General features: G+C 36.8%; 1 long non-coding RNA gene across 1 annotated transcript; it reads left to right on the top strand.

Annotated features, from left to right (window-relative positions):
• LOC128557691 (uncharacterized) lies at positions 1–8,370 on the top strand. The gene is made up of 2 exons (XR_008371321.1): positions 1–3,523; positions 3,608–8,370. It is a non-coding gene; the product is annotated as an uncharacterized LOC128557691 (long non-coding RNA).
• Positions 8,371–18,443: the final 10,073 nt, after the last annotated feature.

The raw sequence follows: 18,443 nt of genomic DNA, 5'->3' as shown, positions 1-18,443 counted from the left end.
ACTTTGTTTCATTCACTACCGAAGTTAAACCATTTCCGACCTAATATAAGTTATGTACTTGGTAAAGGTGTTATCCATTATGTGTCATGTCATTTCTTTATTTATCATATTCCTTGCATTTATTTATTTTATCAATATGTTAATAGTCATAATGCATTAGTGTACTTTGAGGTATTCTTATTGAGATGTCCCTTTTTTAGCTTATTTATTGTATGCATTCCATATTTTGTTCATAAAGTTTTCAAGTGTTTGTGGCTGTTTAAAGTTATATTTTACTTTTATTGTCTGCAAATGTTTTGGTTTTTTTATTTTTTTTTTGACCATTCCTTTCTATCTTTCTAGTGCAAGTAGCATTGTTTGAATTCTGATTGTATACCCCAACCAAACAAGCTTTGATGGCTTAAGTTTTATATGAGTCAATTTTTCCTTGAAATTCCTGGAATTGATACAGACATTTTTCTGAAACTTTAAACAGGTTTTTAGGATCATAAAACCAGTGCACATTCCAGGTCAAAGGGACCTCTGCTGCACCTTCATGTTGTAACTCTCTGTTAAAGATGTGTTAAACACTATAGATAATTGATCAGTGTGTTAAAGAATCCATTTCAAAACATGTTGTACATTATGAATTCCATATGAATGAAATCTTTTAACATATATGTATTTATTATACCATAATTTCATATCACATGCGCAACTGCGTTATTTTGTTTTTCTGCGCATGTGATATTATTTTTTCATATCGCCCGTTTAGAAATTGATACTATTGCACTCACGTCGCCGTCGCTATTGGTTAAAGTTTTTGATAAAGTCAAATATCTCTGTTACTATCAAAGCTGTTGACTTGAAACTTAATTATTTACTATCAAAGTCTACACCAGGAGAATTAATCCCCATGACGCTGATTTGAGTTTTGACAGAGTTATGCCCCTTTTTAACTTAGAATTTTTTGGTTAAAGTTTTATAAATTTTTACTGGCAAAGCTCTAATTCAGAGTCAAGTACTGAGAAAAGTCGAGTGTGCTGTCTTACGGACAACTCTTGTTTAGATTAATGTTAGCGTATCAGAAACCAGATGGTACCAATTTATTTTGATAGTAAATGTCATTTATCCATTGACCCCTCACATATAGAGATGTTTACATATAGAGAGCAGACTATTTAAAGGAAGAAAAATCCTGTTATGGACTGGATGAATCTTCTGTAGCATTCATGGATTGATCTTTCTCATTTTTTTCTTTTTCAAAGTGTTCCCCTTAATCCATTTTAAGGCCCACAAGTTCAAAAATAGAAACACATTGAAATGAACTGCTTCTTCATCAAACTGAGTCTATACCCTTGTACAAACTGCTCTCAAACTTGTCCAAGTTGTTCTGCTTGACCTCCTCTTTTAAGGGCTGCTAGTACATATACTAAAAACTCTATAATTGCTTCTTTAAGCAAACCAGAAAATTTTCCGTCAGTCACTAAATGAATTGCTCAATATGCCTCGTTTGTTTCATTTGATGTTTTGATAGTTTCTAGTGATATTTTGTGCAAAGTGCAATTTTTTTCTAACACATTGGTACTTAAATTGTTGTTTTAATAATTTACAGGTGCAGTGGTTATTTTGCACTTTGTATATTTTTGTTAAGTGGGAGTCTGTATTGTAGATGTAATTGGTAAAAGACAAAGCAGCCTAGTTCTAGTAGAGTTTGATTGCTTAATTAAACTCGTGTCAAAAATAGTTGTTCAAAGAAAGGCAATCACATAGTAACAACTTTTAAATACACAACCAATCGCATAGTAAAAACTTTTAAATACAATTTGCATCCAGTTTTCTTATGATCAGATTTGGTTCTTGTTTTGATTATCATCTTGTCAGTGCTAAAAGCACATGTACAATAGGTTGCCATCAAATTTCCGTCACTGCATGAAAATATGTCACACATATACGTGTATCAGTAAATCACACAAGTCAGTAACTTTTTTGCTTCTGAAGTGTAAATTTGTAAATCAAAAAAAGCTTTATTGGGATTTAGATTTTAAAAATGCTGACAACAGTGAACATTAATGGCAAATGTGGTATATGGACATTCTGATAATCTAATATTCCAATGTTAATTTTTAGCTCATCTGATTTTTTGAAAAAAAATGATGAGTTATTGTCATCACTTGAGCGGTTGTCGGCGTCGGCGTTGCCTGGTTAAGTTTTATGTTTAGGTCAGCTTTTCTCCTAAACTATCAAAGCTATTGCTTTGAAACTTGGAATACTTGTTCACCATCATAAGCTGACCCTGTATAGCAAGAAACATAACTCCATCTTGCTTTTTGCAAGATTTATGGCCCCTTTTGTACTTAGAAAATATCAGATTTCTTGGTTAAGTTTTATGTTTAGGTCAACTTTTCTCCTAAACTATCAAAGCTATTGCTTTGAAACTTGGAATACTTGTTCACCATCATAAGCAGACCCTGTACATCAAGAAACATAACTCCATCTTGCTTTTTGCAATAATCATTGCCCCTTTTGGACTTAGAAAATCAGTTTTCTTGGTTAAGTTTTATGTTTAGGTCAGCTTTTATCCTAAACTATCAAAGCTATTGCTTTAAAACTTGCAACACTTGTTCACCATCATAAGCTGACCCTGTACAGCAAGAAACATAACTCCATCCTGCTTTTTGCAAGATTTATGGCCCCTTTTGGACTTAGAAAATATCAGATTTCTTGGTTAAGTTTTATGTTTAGTTCAACTTTTTCTCTTAAACTATAAAAGCTATTGCTTTGAAACTTGCAACACTTGTTCACCATCATAAGCTGACCCTGTACAGCAAGCAACATAACTCCATCCTGCTTTTTGCAATAATTATTGCCCCTTTTGGACTTAGAAAATCATTTTCTTGGTTGAGTATTATGTTTAACTCAACTTTTCTCATAAACTATCAAAGCTATTGCTTTAAAACTTGCAACAGTTTTTCACCATCATAAGTGGACACTGTACATCAAGAAACATAACTCTATCCTGCTTTTTGCAAGAATGATGGCCCTTTTTAGACTTAGAAAATCATGGGTAGGACAATATTTCTATTATACACAAAAAATTAGATGAGCGTCAGCACCCGCAAGGCGGTGTTCTTGTTCTATTTATTCCAATCCTTACTTTAAACGGCTCCTTGTTATCTACTTTCTTATCTGCTCAGTAGATATATACCATTTGTTGTGTAGCAAGCTTGTATGGACCTCTCAAGTTTGTTTGGATAAGACCGCTTAATACCATTTAGGAGTGGCCAGAGCTAAAAACAGAAAATCCTTTATATTACTTCATCTCATGAACTGCTTGACAGATCTTTACTAAACTAGGCAAGAGGACTGCCAGAGGTATAAATAGAAAGTCTGGAAAACCGCTTTTTCTTATGAACTGCTTATAGATCATTACCAAACTAGGCAAGAGGACTGCCAGAGGTATAAAAAGAAAGTCTGTAAAACTGCTGTTTCTCATGAACTGCTTGATAGATCATTACCAAACTAGGCAAGAGGACTGCCAGAGGTATAAAAAGAAAGTCTTGAAAACCGCTTTTTCTTATGAACTGCTTTTAGATCATTACCAAACTAGGCAAGAGGACTGCTAGAGGTATAAATAGAAAGTCTGTAAAACTGCTTTTTCTCATGAACTGCTTGATAGATCATTACCAAACTAGGCAAGAGGACTGCTAGAGGTATAAATAGAAAGTCTGTAAAACTGCTTTTTCTCATGAACTGCTTGATAGATCATTACCAAACTAGGCAAGAGGACTGCCTGAGGTATAAATAGAAAGTCTGTAAAACCGCTTTTTCTCATGAACTGCTTGATAGATCATTACCAAACTAGGCAAGAGGACTGCCTGAGGTATAAATAGAAAGTCTGTAAAACCGCTTTTTCTCATGAACTGCTTGATAGATCATTACCAAACTAGGCAAGAGGACTGCTAGAGGTAAAAATAGAAAGTCTGTAAAACTGCTTTTTCTCATGAACTGCTTGATAGATCATTACCAAACTAGGCAAGAGGACTGCCAGAGGTATAAATAGAAAATCTGTAAAACTGCTGTTTCTCATGAACTGCTTGATGGATCTATACCAAACTGTAGCTTCTAAGCATGGTGCCATCTTATGTTTGTTCAAATGATTCCGCCTGACCCCTTTTAGGGGTCACCAGAGCTTAAAATAGAAAGTCCTTTAATGGTTTCTTCTTGTGAACTAATGGATGGTTATTTACCAAAATTTGGTCTGTTTAACAGTTTAGCTCACATTTTTCCGGTCTGGTCAGTAAGTGTCCTGCATTAATTAATATTCACAGAACTTGACACTAACATTCACCATAACAAGATAATACGTAACAAGATAATGTGTCATGTGCAACATCCAGACCCCTAGCTCAAAGGTCGCAGTCAAATTTATAGAGCTGAAAGATTTTATATCATTTTTCTTTTCTGGTCAGCAATGATTAAGTATTTCATTACCTATGTTTTTGAGCTCCTCTGAAGTTTAAACAAGGTGATAGAGATGGCTGGTCAGTTGACCAGGAGCATTAACATATTTTACTTAAACATCTTCTCTAAGAATACTGGTTAGATTTACACCAAACTTGGTCTGTAGCATGCTGGTATTGACCTATCTAAAGTTTGTTTAAACCTTTTGGATTTGCCCCTTGTAGGGGCTGCCAGACCTCCACCTCCTGTAGGGGCTGCCAGACCTCCACCTCCTGAATCTTTTGATGGATCTTCGCCAAATATTATATTGACCTCTGTCAAGTTTGTTCAAATGGTTCTGCCACCAGAGCTAAAATAGAAAAAACCTTTAAATGACTTTATGAATCACCAGATGGATCATCACCAAATTTGATCAGTAGTATCCTTGTATGATCCTGTATAGATTTTCTTGAATTAATTACAACTGACCCCTTTTAAGCGCTACCAGAGCTAAAATTGGTAAAACCTATAAATTCCTTCTTAAAAACCACCAAATTAGGTTTGTAGCATCTGTGTAAGGTCCTCTCTCAAGTTTATTTAAATGGTTCTGCTTGATTGCAGGTGGGGACCGCTAGAGCTAAAAAGGAAAACTTCTTGTCATGAACTTTATGGACCAGAACTGATCTATAGCACCCTTGGTCAATTTGGTTCAAATTCTTACACATTTTTTGGCCATCAGTGCAAAAATTAGAAAAAGGTTTTAAATAGCTTTTAATAAAACTGCATAATGGATGATCAACAACTTGGTTAGAAGCAAGATCAAAAGATCAGGGTCCTCCTTAGATGACTGACTTCGGCCTATATGGGCCTGCTGCCTACTTTCTCAGCAATGTAATGATGAAGTTTAATTAAAATAAGATGTTATATATTAATGAATATTCAAAAGCAATTAACAGGTGTAGTTTTCCAGACATTGCAATATAATTGTACATGTATACATATGTTATTGATAGATATTGGCTCATGCTGCAGTGGAGATAATTTTGTATTGTTCAGAGGTGCCTTCTTAATGTTACATTCATACTTTTTCCTATGAAGGATTCTATTATTCTTAGTTTTTTATGCTTTAAATTATTTGGTGAGTGGGATCATTTTTATGCCCCTGGTGTCAAAGACCCAGGAGGTATATAGGTATATAGTGTTTGAACTGTCAGTCAATCTATCAATCTGTTCATCACACTGTCTGGTATATTCAACTCCCCCTACAGTATTCAAACTGTTAAATGAAACTTGATATACATCATTAACATTAAATGAATATGAGCTTAGTATCAGGACTTTAAAAGTAAGATTATTTCTTGAATCATAGCACTTTTTTGCACTTTGAAATATTACATGTGCAACTGTATATTGTGTACAAAAACATTGTGTCTGAATTCATTCGTCCTCCACCTCTGATTCATGTGGGGAAGTTGGCAGTTACTTGTGGAGAACAGGTTTGTACTGGTACAGAATCCAGGAACACTGGTTAGGTTAACTGCCCGCCGTTACACGACTGAAATACTGTTGAAAAATGGTGTTAAACCCAAAACAAACATACAGACAGTTTCTACCAATTCAAATGAAACTTGGAGTACACCATGAAGATGGTATGTTTGCAATGTCAGGATGTTTATGTCTAATTTTTAGCTCACCTGAGCAATGCTCAGGTGAGTTTTTCTGATCGCTTGATGTCCGGCGTCTGTCGTCTGTCTGTCAACATTTAGCTTGTGTATGCGATAGAGGCTGTATTTTTCAATTGATCTTCATGAATATTGGTCAGAATGATAACCTTGATGAAATCTAGGCCGAGTTCGAAAATGGGTCATCTGGGGTCAAAAACTAGGTCACTAGATCAAATCAAAGAAAAACCTTGTGTATGCGATAGAGACTGTATTTTTCAATTGATCTTCATGAATATTGGTCAGAATGATTGCCTTGATGAAATCTAGGCCCGAGTTCGAAAATGGGTCATCTCGGGTCAAAAACTAGGTCACTAGGTCAAATCAAAGAAAAACTTTGTGTATGCGATAGAGGCTGTATTTTTCAATTGAACTTCATGAATATTGGTCAGAATGATTGCCTTGATGAAATCTAGGCAAAGTTCGAAAATGGGTCATCTCGGGTCAAAAACTAGGTCACTAGGTCAAATCAAAGAAAAGCCTTATGTATGCGATAGAGGCTGTATTTTTCAATTGATCTTCATGAATATTGGTCAGAATGATTGCCTTGATGAAATCTAGGCCAAGTTTGAAAATGGGTCATCTGGGGTCAAAAACTAGGTCACTAGATCAAATCAAAGAAAAACCTTGTGTATGCGATAGAGGCTGTATTTTTCAATTGATCTTCATGAATATTGGTCAGAATGATTGCCTTGATGAAATCTAGGGCAAGTTCGAAAATGGGTCATCACGGGTCAAAAACTAGGTCATTAGGTCAAATCAAAGAAAAACCTTGTGTATGCGATAGAGGCTGTATTTTTCAGTTGATCTTCATGAATATTGGTCAGAATGATTGCCTTGATGAAATCTAGGCCAAGTTCGAAAATGGGTCATCTCGGTTAAAAAACTAGGTCACTAGGTCAAATCAATGAAAAACCTTGTGTATGCGATAGAGGCTGTATTTTTCAATTGATCTTCATGAATATTGGTCAGAGTAATTGCCTTGATGAAATCTAGGCCGAGTTCGAAAATGGGTCATCTCGGTTTAAAAACTAGGTCACTAGGTCAAATCAAAGAAAAACCTTGTGTATGCGATAGAGGCTGTATTTTTCAATTGATCTTCATGAATATTGGTCAGAATGATTGCCTTGATGAAATCTAGGCCAAGTTCGAAAATGGGTCATCTCGGGTCAAAAACTAGGTCATTAGGTCAAATCAGTGAAAAACCTTGTGTATGCGATAGAGGCTGTATTTTTCAATTGATTTTCATGAATATTGGTGAGAATGATAACCTTGATGAAATCTAGGCCGAGTTCGAAAATGGGTCATCTCGGTCAAAACAAGGTCACTAGGTCAAATCAAAGAAAAACCTTGTGTATGCGATAAAGGCAAAAAAAATTCAAATGATCTGCATGAAATTTTGTCTGAGTGGTTGCCTTGATGAAATCTAGGTCACGTTCCAATATGGGTAGTCTGGGGTCAAAAACTAGGTCACTAGGTCAAATCAAAGAAAAACCTTGTGTATGTGATAGAGGCTGTATTTTTCAATTGGTCTTCATGAAATTTGGTCAGAATGATTGCCTTGATAAAATCTAGGTCAATTTCGAATATGGGGCTTCTGGGGTCAAAGAGTAGGTCACCAGGTCAAATCAAAGGAAAAGCTTGGATATGCGATAGAGGCTATATTTTCCAACTGATCTTCCTGAAATTAAGCCGGAATGATTATCTTGATGAAATCTAGGTCATATTCGAATATGGGTCATCTAAGATCAAAAAGCAGGTCACTAGGTCAAATCAAAGAAAATACTTATTTATACTCAATATTTTTGCTCCAATTTTAATGATAATTGGTCAGAATGTATTTTTCCATGAAATCACTAGGTCAAACATGTTTACACTGTTATAGTGTGTTATGGTGTGTTTCTCAGGTGAGCGACCTAGGGCCATCTTGGCCCTCTTGTTTTAAGATCACCTGAACTTCCTGCACTACAACTTTTTTATACATGGATATTCACTTGCATACAATACTCCTGCACAAATATACAGGTAACACCAAAAGTTCAATCCTTTCAAATGAAGTCTGATGTGTTGCTGCTTTTGGATTTCATATTATAATTCTATCAAGCATTTACAGGGGACATGTGTCATAAAATGTTGATATTATTCTTGTTTATTGTTTATGTATTTAAAAGTATATTGTGATTTTATAATGTTTGACTCGCATATTTCATTAAATGAAATTCCGTAACATTTTGTTTCTTCTTTTTGCAACATAAAATGGTTTCCACCACTAAATAAAGAACTCTGGAACACAGTTTTCAAACTCATAGGATGATTTGCCAGTAAATGACCCCTATTGTGTAGGCGTTATTAGGTCAAAGGTCAAGGTCACCAAGACCTTGAGACTGAAAACAGTTTTCACTCAGTATGTAAAGAAGGCTTTAGTGCACAGATGTCAAACTCCATATGCTGATTTCTGTAGTCAGTGAATGACTCCTATTGTTTTTAGGGTTGGTAGGTCAAAGGTCAAGGCCTGTGTTGACATCCAGACTGAAAAATAAATCCACTTCAGAAAAATTCTTTGGCCTATATTTGTCAAACTTTGTATATGATGATTGCCTGTGATCAATAAATTGACACCTATTGTTTTAAGGTCAGTAAGGGAATGAAAATGGTTTCCACTTTAAAATCGGTGACTTAACATGTTTTGGCCTTACAGTATTATTCATAGATTCATTGCCTGTGGTCAGTAGATGACCCTTTTTGTTTTGGGATCAGTATGTCAAAGGTCACAGTCACACTGGCAGTGAGACTGAAAATGGTTTCTGCTCAGTAGTTTAAAGAACACTTTGGCCTACAATCCACAAACTATTTGATGGTTTTCTGTGATTATTAGATGACATATATCATGTATGGCATCAGTAGGTCAAAGTGATCATAAGACTGAATCAGGGATGGGGACATATGTTTTTTAGCTCATCTGTCACAAAGTGACAAGGTGAGCTTTTGTGACTGCGCATCGTCCGTCGTCCGTCCGTCTGTAAACTTTTGCTTGTGACCACTCTAGAGGTCATATTTTTCATTGGGTCTTTATGAAAATTGGTCAGAATGTTCATCTTGATGATAATCTAAGTCAAGTTCGAAACTGGGTCATGTGCAGTCAAAAACTAGGTCAGTAGGTCTAAAAAAAGAAAAACCTTGTGACCTCTCTAGAGGCCATATTTTTCACAAGATCTTCATGAAAATTGGTCAGAATGTTCATCTTGATGATATCTAGGTCAAGTTCGAAACTGGGTCACATGCCATCAAAAACTAGGTCAGTAGGTCAAATAATAGAAAAACCTTGTTCCATATGTATGGAAGTTGGTCTGAATGTTCATTGTGATGATATCTAGATCAAGTTTGAAACTGGGTCAGGTGTGGTCAAAAACTAGGTCAGTAGATCTAAAAAAAGAAAAAACATTGTGACCTCTCTAGAGGCCATACTTTTGAATGGAACTTCATGAAAATTGGTCAGAATGTTCACCTTGATGATATCTAGGTCAAATTTGAAACTGGGTCACGTGCCATCAATAACTAGGTCAGTAGGTCAAATAATAAAAAAATATTGTGACCTCTCTAGAGGCCGTATTTTTCACAAGATCCTAATGAAAATTGGTCAGAATGTTCATCTTGATGATATCTAGGTCAAGTTCGAAACTGGGTCACGTGCCATCAAAAACTAGGTCAGTAGGTCAAATAATAGAAAAACTTGTGACCTCTCTAGAGGCCATATTTTTCATGGGATATGTATGAAAGTTGGTCTGAATGTTCACCGTGATGAAATCAAGGTCAAGTTTGAAACTGGGTCACATGCGGTCAGAAACTAGGTCAGTAGGTCTAAAAAAAGAAAAACCTTGTGACCTCTCTTGAGGCCATACTTGTGAATGGATCTTTATGAAAACTGGTCAGAATGTTCACCTTGATGATATCCAGGTCAAGTTTGAAACTGGGTCACGTGCCATCAATAACTAGGTCAGTAGGTCAAATAGTAAAAAAATATTGTGACCATTCTAGAGGCCGTATTTTTCATGCTATCTGTATGAAAGTTGGTCTGAATGTTTATCTTGATGATATCTAGGTCAAATTCGAAACTAGGTCAACTGTGGTCAAAAACTAGGTCAGTAGGTCTAAAAATAGAAAAACCTTGTGACCTCTCTAGAGGCCATACTTTCGAATGGATCTTCATGAAAATTGGTCAGAATGTTCACCTTGATGATATTTAGGTGAAGTTTGAAATTGGGTCACGTGCCATCAATAACTAGGTCAGTAGGTCAAATAATAAAAACAAGAGGACCATGATGGTCCTGAATCGCTCACCTGCCCCCACATGAACTGAGTATGACGTCGTTTTTTCTATTATTTGACACAGTGACCTAGTTTTTGAGCTCATGTGACCTACTTCTGAACTTGACCTAGATATCATCAAGATAAAAATTCTGACCAATTTTCATGAAGATCCATTGAAAAATATGGCCTCTAGAGAGGTCACAAGGTTTCTTTATTATTTGACATAATAACCTAGTTTTTGAAGGCATGTGACCCAGTTTTGTACTTGACCTAGATATCATCAAGGTGAACATTCTCACCAATTTTCATATAGACCTCATGAAAAATATGGCCTCCAGAGAGGTCACAAGGTTTTTCTATTTTTAGACTTACTGACCTAGCTTTGACCGCATGTAACCCAGTTTCAAACTTGACCTAGACATCATCAAGATGAACATTCAGACCAACTTTCATACAGATCCCATGAAAACTATGGCCTCTAGAGTGGTCACAAGGTTTTTTCTATTATTTGACCTACTGACCTAATTTTTGTCCGCATGTGACCCAGTTTCAAACCTGACCTAGATATCATCAAGATGAACATTCTGACCAATTTTCATGCAGATCCCATGAAAAATATGGCCTCTACAGAGGTCACAGGGTTTTTCTATTATTTGACTTACTGACCTAGTTTTTGACTGCACGTGACCCAGTTTCAAACTTGACCTACATATCATGAAGATGAACATTCTGATCAATTTTCATGCAGATCCAATGAAAAATATGGCCTCTACAGAGGTCACAAGGTTTTTCTATTATTTGACCTACTGACCTAGTTTTGGACCAGACGTGACCCAGTTTCGAACTTGACCTAGATATCATCAAGATGAACATTCTGACCAATTTTCATGCAGATCCCATGGAAAATATGACCTCCAGAGAGGTCACAAGGATTTTCTATTATTTGACCTACTGACCTAGTTTTTGATGGCACGTGACCCAGTTTCGAACTTGACCTAGATATCATCAAGATGAACATTCTGACCAATATTTATGAAGATCCCATGAAAAATATGGCCTCTAGGGAGGTCACAAGAATTTTCTATTTTTAGACGTACTGACCTAGTTTTGGACCGCAGTTGACCCAATTCAAACTTGAGCTAGAAATCATCAAGATGAACATTCTGACCAATTTTCATGCAGATCCCATGAAAAATATGGCCTCTACAGAGGTCACAAGGTTTTTCTATTATTTGACCTACTGACCTAGTTTTGGATCGGACGTGACCCAGTTTCGAACCTGACCTAAATATCATCAAGATGAACATTCTGACCAATTTTCATGCAGATCCCATGAAAAATATGACCTCTAGAGAGGTCACAAGGATTTTCTATTATTTGACCCACTGACCTAGTTTTTGACCACAGTTGACCCGGTTTCTGACTTGACCTAGATATCATCAAGATGAACATTCTGATCAATTTCCATACAGATCCAATGAAAAATACGGCCTCTACAGAGGTCACAAGGTTTTTCTATTATTTGACCTACTGACCTAGTTTTGGACCGGACGTGACCCAGTTTCGAACTTGACCTAGATTTCATCAAGATGAACATTCTGACCAATTTTCAGGCAGATCCCATGAAAAATATGACCACCAGAGAGGTCACAAGGATTTTCTATTATTTGACCTACTGACCTAGTTTTTGATGGTACGTAACCCAGTTTCGAACTTGACCTAGATATCATCAAGATGAACATTCTGACCAATTTTTATGAAGATCCATTGAAAAATATGGCCTCTAGGGAGGTCACAAGGATTTTCTATTTTTAGACCTACTGACCTAGTTTTGGACTGCACATGACCCAGTTTCGAACTTGACCTAGATATCATCAAGATGAACATTCTGACCAATTTTCATAAAGATCCCATGAAAAATGTGACCTCTAGAGTGGTCACAAGCAAAAGTTTACGCACGGACTGACGGACGGACGATGGACGCTGCGTGATCACAAAAGCTCACCTTGTCACTTTGTGACAGGTGAGCTAAAAACCTTGTGACCTCTCTAGAGGCCATATTTTTCATGGGATCTGTATGAAAGTTGGTCTGAATGTTCATCTTAATGATATCTAGGTCAAGTTTGAAACTTGGTCAGCTGCAGTCAAAAACTAGGTCAGTAGGTCTGAAAGTAGAAAAACCTTGTGACCTTTCTAGAGGCCATACTTTTGAATGGATTTTCATGAAAATTGGTCAGAATGTTCACCTTTATGATATCTAGGTCAAATTCGAAACTGGGTCATGTGCCGTCAATAACTAGGTCAGTAGGTCAAATAATAAAAAACCTTGTGACCTCTCTAGAGGCTATTTTTTTCAATGGATCTTCATGAAAATTGGTCAGAATCTTTATCTTGATGATATCTAAGTCAGATTCAAAACTGGGTCACATGAGCTCAAAAACTAGGTCACTATGTCAAATAATAGAAAAAACGACGTCATACTCAGTTCAAAACTGGGTCATGTGGGGACAGGTGAGCGATTCAGGACCATCATGGTCCTCTTGTTCAAAAACAGCTCTTGTTAAACTAGAGCTTTCAACTAAATACAGTTTTTTTTTCATACGAGGAAGCTGACTGAAAAGTCCTCCACTAATAGCTGACCTCTACAGGGTGTCTCTTTTTTGTAACTCTGATTGATACAAATGGTTTAGCATGAAAAGGTCATTTAGTCACTTGTTTAACCACTTTTCAAATGTTGAAATTCCATGTTGAAGTTTGGCTGCATTAGTGACTGTGTTGATCCTTATGTGGACAGGAAAGATGTTGGCAAAAGAGGCTTATTGGTGTCTGGGTCATTGATGATTACTAAAATAAGAAATGGGTGCCATTATCATTTGGGACCACTTAAGTGACATTGGCCTTGCTTAATGTGTAATGCTCCGTCAGCACTTGTTTCCATTCACCTAATGACCTTGATTCAATAGAGTGGCAAAGTGTTAGAAAATGACAACTGCCTGCTTGCCTTCAGACAGTCTTCTTGCCAATGTCTGCACTGTGGTTATCCTGCCTGCTTGCCTTCAGACAGTCTTCTTGCCAATGTCTGCACTGTGGTTATTCTGCCTGCTTGCCTTCAGACAGTCGCCAATGTCTGCACTGTGGTTATTCTGCCTGCTTGCCTTCAGACAGTCTTGTTGCCAATGTCTGCACTGTGGTTATCCTGCCTGCTTGCCTTCAGACAGACTTGTTGCCAATGTCTGCACTGTGGACACCTGCCTGCTTGCCTTCAAACAGTCTTCTTGCCAATGTCTGCACTGTAGTTATCCTGCCTACTTGCCTTCAGACAGTCTTGTTACCAATGTCTGCACTGTGGTTATCCTGCCTGCTTGCCTTCAGACAGTCTTCTTGCCAATGTCTGCACTGTGGTTATCCTGCCTACTTGCCTTCAGACAGTCTTCTTGCCAATGTCTGCACTGTGGTTATTAGCTGTGTTTCACATGTTTGTCCACAACATGATGAGATTCAATAAGGATGTTCTGTTTTTGAAGAGTCCTATGTTATAGTGAAGGATGTTCCGTTACATTAGAGTATATGGAACTTAGGAAGACAGGTCTTAAGTTGGTTGCTGTCTTTCTTCTAGGAGTATATAAGATTTAGACACAGAGAGTATCTCCTGTTTTGATCATTCCTTCAAGAGTCATGCCGGAATGATTTCTAGACCAGTGGACATGTATGGTTGAAAGTTCCTTAAATGTTTCCCATTTTGTGATATCATGCATAGGGGCATGTAGACTTGGGCCGTTTTAGGTAAGGTGTCCAGACCTTTTTAATTACACTGCCTTGAATTGACAGTTGAGAATATCTGCTTCCTCTGGACATTGCTGCGAACGATACCGTCATTGTTCTATATCTGGGAGATTCCTCTGGACATTGCTGAGAATGATACCATCATTGTTCTATATCTAGGAGATTCCTCTGGACATTGCTGGGAATGATACCATCATTGTTCTATATCTGGGAGATTCCTCTGGACATTGCTGGGAATGATACAATCATTGTTCTGTATCTGGGAGATTCTTCTGGACATTGCTGGGAATGATACCATCATTGTTCTATATCTGGGAGATTCTTCTGGACATCATTGTTCTATATCTGGGAGATTCCTCTGGACATTGCAGGGAATGATACCATCATTGTTCTGTATCTGGGAGATTCCTCTGGACATTGCTGCCAATGATGCCATCATTGTTCTATATCTGGGAGATTCCTCTGGACATTGCTGCGAATGATATCATTGTTCTATATGTGGATGATTCCTCTGGAAATTGCTGGGAATGATACCATCATTGTTCAATATCTGGGAGATTCCTCTGGACATTGCTGAGAATGATACCATCATTGTTCTATATTTGGGAGATTCCTGATGTATCTTGCTTTTTCCCTATGAATGAGAAGAATCTTTTCCACATCATGGCCTCTGATGTTCTGCATACAGTTGTTGTGTGTTTGACGATTTCTTAGCAAGAAGATATCTCTGCTTGTAGTGTTAGATGTCCTTAGTGCTACCTGATGATTAAGCCAGTTTCAAAGTCCTGTCCTTCTGTCTCCAGACATAATAGCATAACTTGAGAGGTTGTAGTATTGTGGAGGATTTGTTTGTCCAACATTTTGTGCATGCTGTCACCAAAAGTGGTGCACATAATGTTTACATTTTTTATTTGCTTTGTATTATCTGTTTTCTTTTAAAGACATATCCAGGAGTTACCAGTGCACATCTTTTTGTGCATTCACTTTCATGCTACAAAATTGTTTTAAAATGCAGATAATTTAGCAGAAAACAGTGAATTGATCACTTTATCAATAAATATTTATAGATATTACAAACAATTCGACTGTAATGAGCCAGATATGACTTGCTTAATAAGTGATAAGGTTTTATCAGATGAAATAGTGAAACAATTGCAAATAGCGGACATTGTCTCTTGTACTTTAAATAATTCATTAATCGCAATGGTTTTTCTGGTTTAAATCAATTGTTCATGGAGTTATTATCAGATGGGAAGACTGAAAGTGTTTTCAAGGGTAAAAACATTATTAAATATAAGTATGATAAAATGACATAAAATAATTCTCAAAATACATTTTTGTATTTCCAGACAGTTAACTGTTGATGTCATTTAATATATTATTTTAACTGATGTTATTTCAGTGTATACTCGACAGGACTTTAGAGCTTAAAATTAAATATCTGTCATATTTGAGTATTTTTTAAATAATGGAACGCAGTCAGTGCTGGTCGGCGCACGCTCAGTGTTCCTCCTATAAACATTTTACCAAGCCCCTGTGGGAACCAATCCAAATCCCTGGTAAAAAGATTCAACAGATTTGAACATTCAGTATTCTATACACTGTTACTGTGTCTGAATACTGTATTCTATACACTGTTACTGTGTTTGAATACTGTTTCTGATACAATTGGAAAATGCAGTTTTCAGTTTGCATACTTTTTGCATAGAACTATTCTCCTATTCAGGTTTCTTATCTACATGAATGTTGGATGTAGTCAGAGTTGGATCAGTTTTAATATAACATTATTCAAATACCTACCTAAATTATTAATTTCCTTCTTCAATGTTCCATTTTAATTGAAGAATAAAAAAGTTCCATTTAAAGTTTTCACATTTTTGCGGGTGACCTGTAGTTTGAATATCTATAAATTCAACTTGTCTGAACTAGAGTTTCAACCTCCTTCAAGGCCAAGGTTAGGACCTCACAAAACCGCTCCTTACAGAAATTAATGAAAGATTTTTTTTCAGCCTTTTTAACTCACCTGAGCACAAAGTGCTCAAAGGTGAGCTTTTGTGATCGCCCTGTGTCCATCGTACGTCTGTCAGTCGTCCGTCGTCAACAATTTGACTGTTAACACTCTAGAAGTCACAATTTTGGCCCAATCTTAATGAAACTTGGTCAGAATGTTACCCTCAATAAAATCTTGGAAGAGTTCGATATTGGGTCATCTGGGGTCAAAAACTAGGTCACCAGGTCAAATCAAAGGAAAAGCTTGTTAACATTCTAGAGGTCACAATTTTGGCCCAATCTTAATGAAACTTAGTCAGAATGTTACCCTCAATAAAATCTTGGACGAGTTCGATATTGGGTCATCTGGAGTCAAAAACTAGGTCACCAGGTCAAATCAAAGGAAAAGCTTGTTAACACTCTAGAAGTCACAATTTTGGTCCAATCTTAATGAAACTTGGTCAGAATGTTACCCTCAATAAAATCTTGGTTAAGTTCGATATTGGGTCATCTGGGGTCAAAAACTAGGTCACCAGGTCAAATCAAAGGAAAAGCTAGTTAACACTGTAGAGGCCACATTTATGACCATATCTTAATTAAACTTGATGATGTATAGGTCAAGTTCAAATCTGGGTCAGGTGGGGTCAAAAACTAGGTCACTAGGTCAAATCAAAGGAAAAGCTTGTTAACACTCTAGAGGTCACATTTGTGCATGTTTCTTCATGAAACTCAGTCAGAATGTTGATCTTGATGATCTTTAGGACAAGTACGAATCTGGGTCATGTGGGGTCAAAAACTAGGTCACCAGGTCAAATCAAAGGAAAAGCTAGTTAACACTTTAGAGACCACATTTATGACCATATCTTAATGAAACTTGGTCAGAATGTTAATCTTGATGATCTTTAGGTCAATAGGTCAGGTGAGCGATACAGGGAATTCATGGCCCTCTTGTTTTGTATATATAAATACAAGTTAAAGATTGACCTTTATATATTTGCTGCTACCTTGGTGATAATCATAAAATATCAATGAAACAAAATGTTTGTTCAAACTAGCCATTACCTCTTCTTCATGTATCCATGCTTAATAAAAATTCTTCTGTAACAATTGTGTGAGTTCAATGCCAGATTCCTTACATATGCCAAACACACAGCATAGAATATATGCTAAGACATACACAGATTTTCGTTCAAAATGAAGTAGGTTTTGTTTCCGAGTAATATCAAGTATATAAATATGTCACCTTTACCCTGCTAAATTTCTAAAAGGGACTGGTCTAACATTTAATTTGGACATTGCCATCTATTACTGCAAGGGGCGTTCACTGAAAATTTACAAACTTAAGAGTGAACAGTGCAGACCATGATCAGCCTGCATAGATGTGTGGGCTGATCTTTGTCTGTGCTGGTCGCAAAGGCATAATCATTTGCCGGCAGCATGCTAAAGGTTAATACATTCACAGTTTTTCGAGTACTTCAAGGGCCATAATCCAAGAGTGCCTTGGGCGATTTGGCTGGTTATCAAACCTGGCCGAGATATTATGCCCACAAACATTGTCAGCAAGTTTGGTGAACATCGGACGAAAACTGTTCAACTTAGAGAGCGGACATGCTTTGGCCGCCCGCAAGCCACGGGTGTTCACATAATACGCCCCGCTCTTTCAGAGACGGGCGTATAAAAATGTGTGCTTTCAGTTTCACACTTGTTGTAAATATGACATTTCTCCTTCTTAACTGTTTCATTGGTCAATATTGCTGAGTAATAATAACTTTTAATTCATGTTAAAGTTTATAAATTTAGCAAGTGTAGGTCATTTCACTGGCCAGTGTATCATTAAACAAGAGCTCGTAGAACACAAAATGCCCCACTTGATGCATTCAGTAAATGCACAAGAAACAGAAATTATTTGGTCACAGTGCACTGGATGTTTGAAGTACTGACCTCAAATCAATAATTATTTTTGGGTCACTTACCAATCATAAGTAAAATCTGTATCAAATGTGATCTTAGACCAAAGTATTCTCCAGTCATTTGGCAAAGAAAAGTTCTACTGTTCTGGGTCAATGTGATCTTGACCTTTGGCCTACTGACCTCAGAATCAATAGGGGTTATCTGCTGGTCATGACCAACCTTCCTATCAACTTTCAAAATCCTAGGCCCAAGTGTTTTTGAATTATCATCTGGAAACCGTTTAACTGTTCACCGGGTCACTGTTAACTT

This window comes from Mercenaria mercenaria, chromosome 6 (genome assembly GCF_021730395.1).
Source record: "Mercenaria mercenaria strain notata chromosome 6, MADL_Memer_1, whole genome shotgun sequence".
Taxonomy (NCBI): domain Eukaryota; kingdom Metazoa; phylum Mollusca; class Bivalvia; order Venerida; family Veneridae; genus Mercenaria; species Mercenaria mercenaria.
This window is presented reverse-complemented; position numbering and strand designations above follow the sequence as displayed.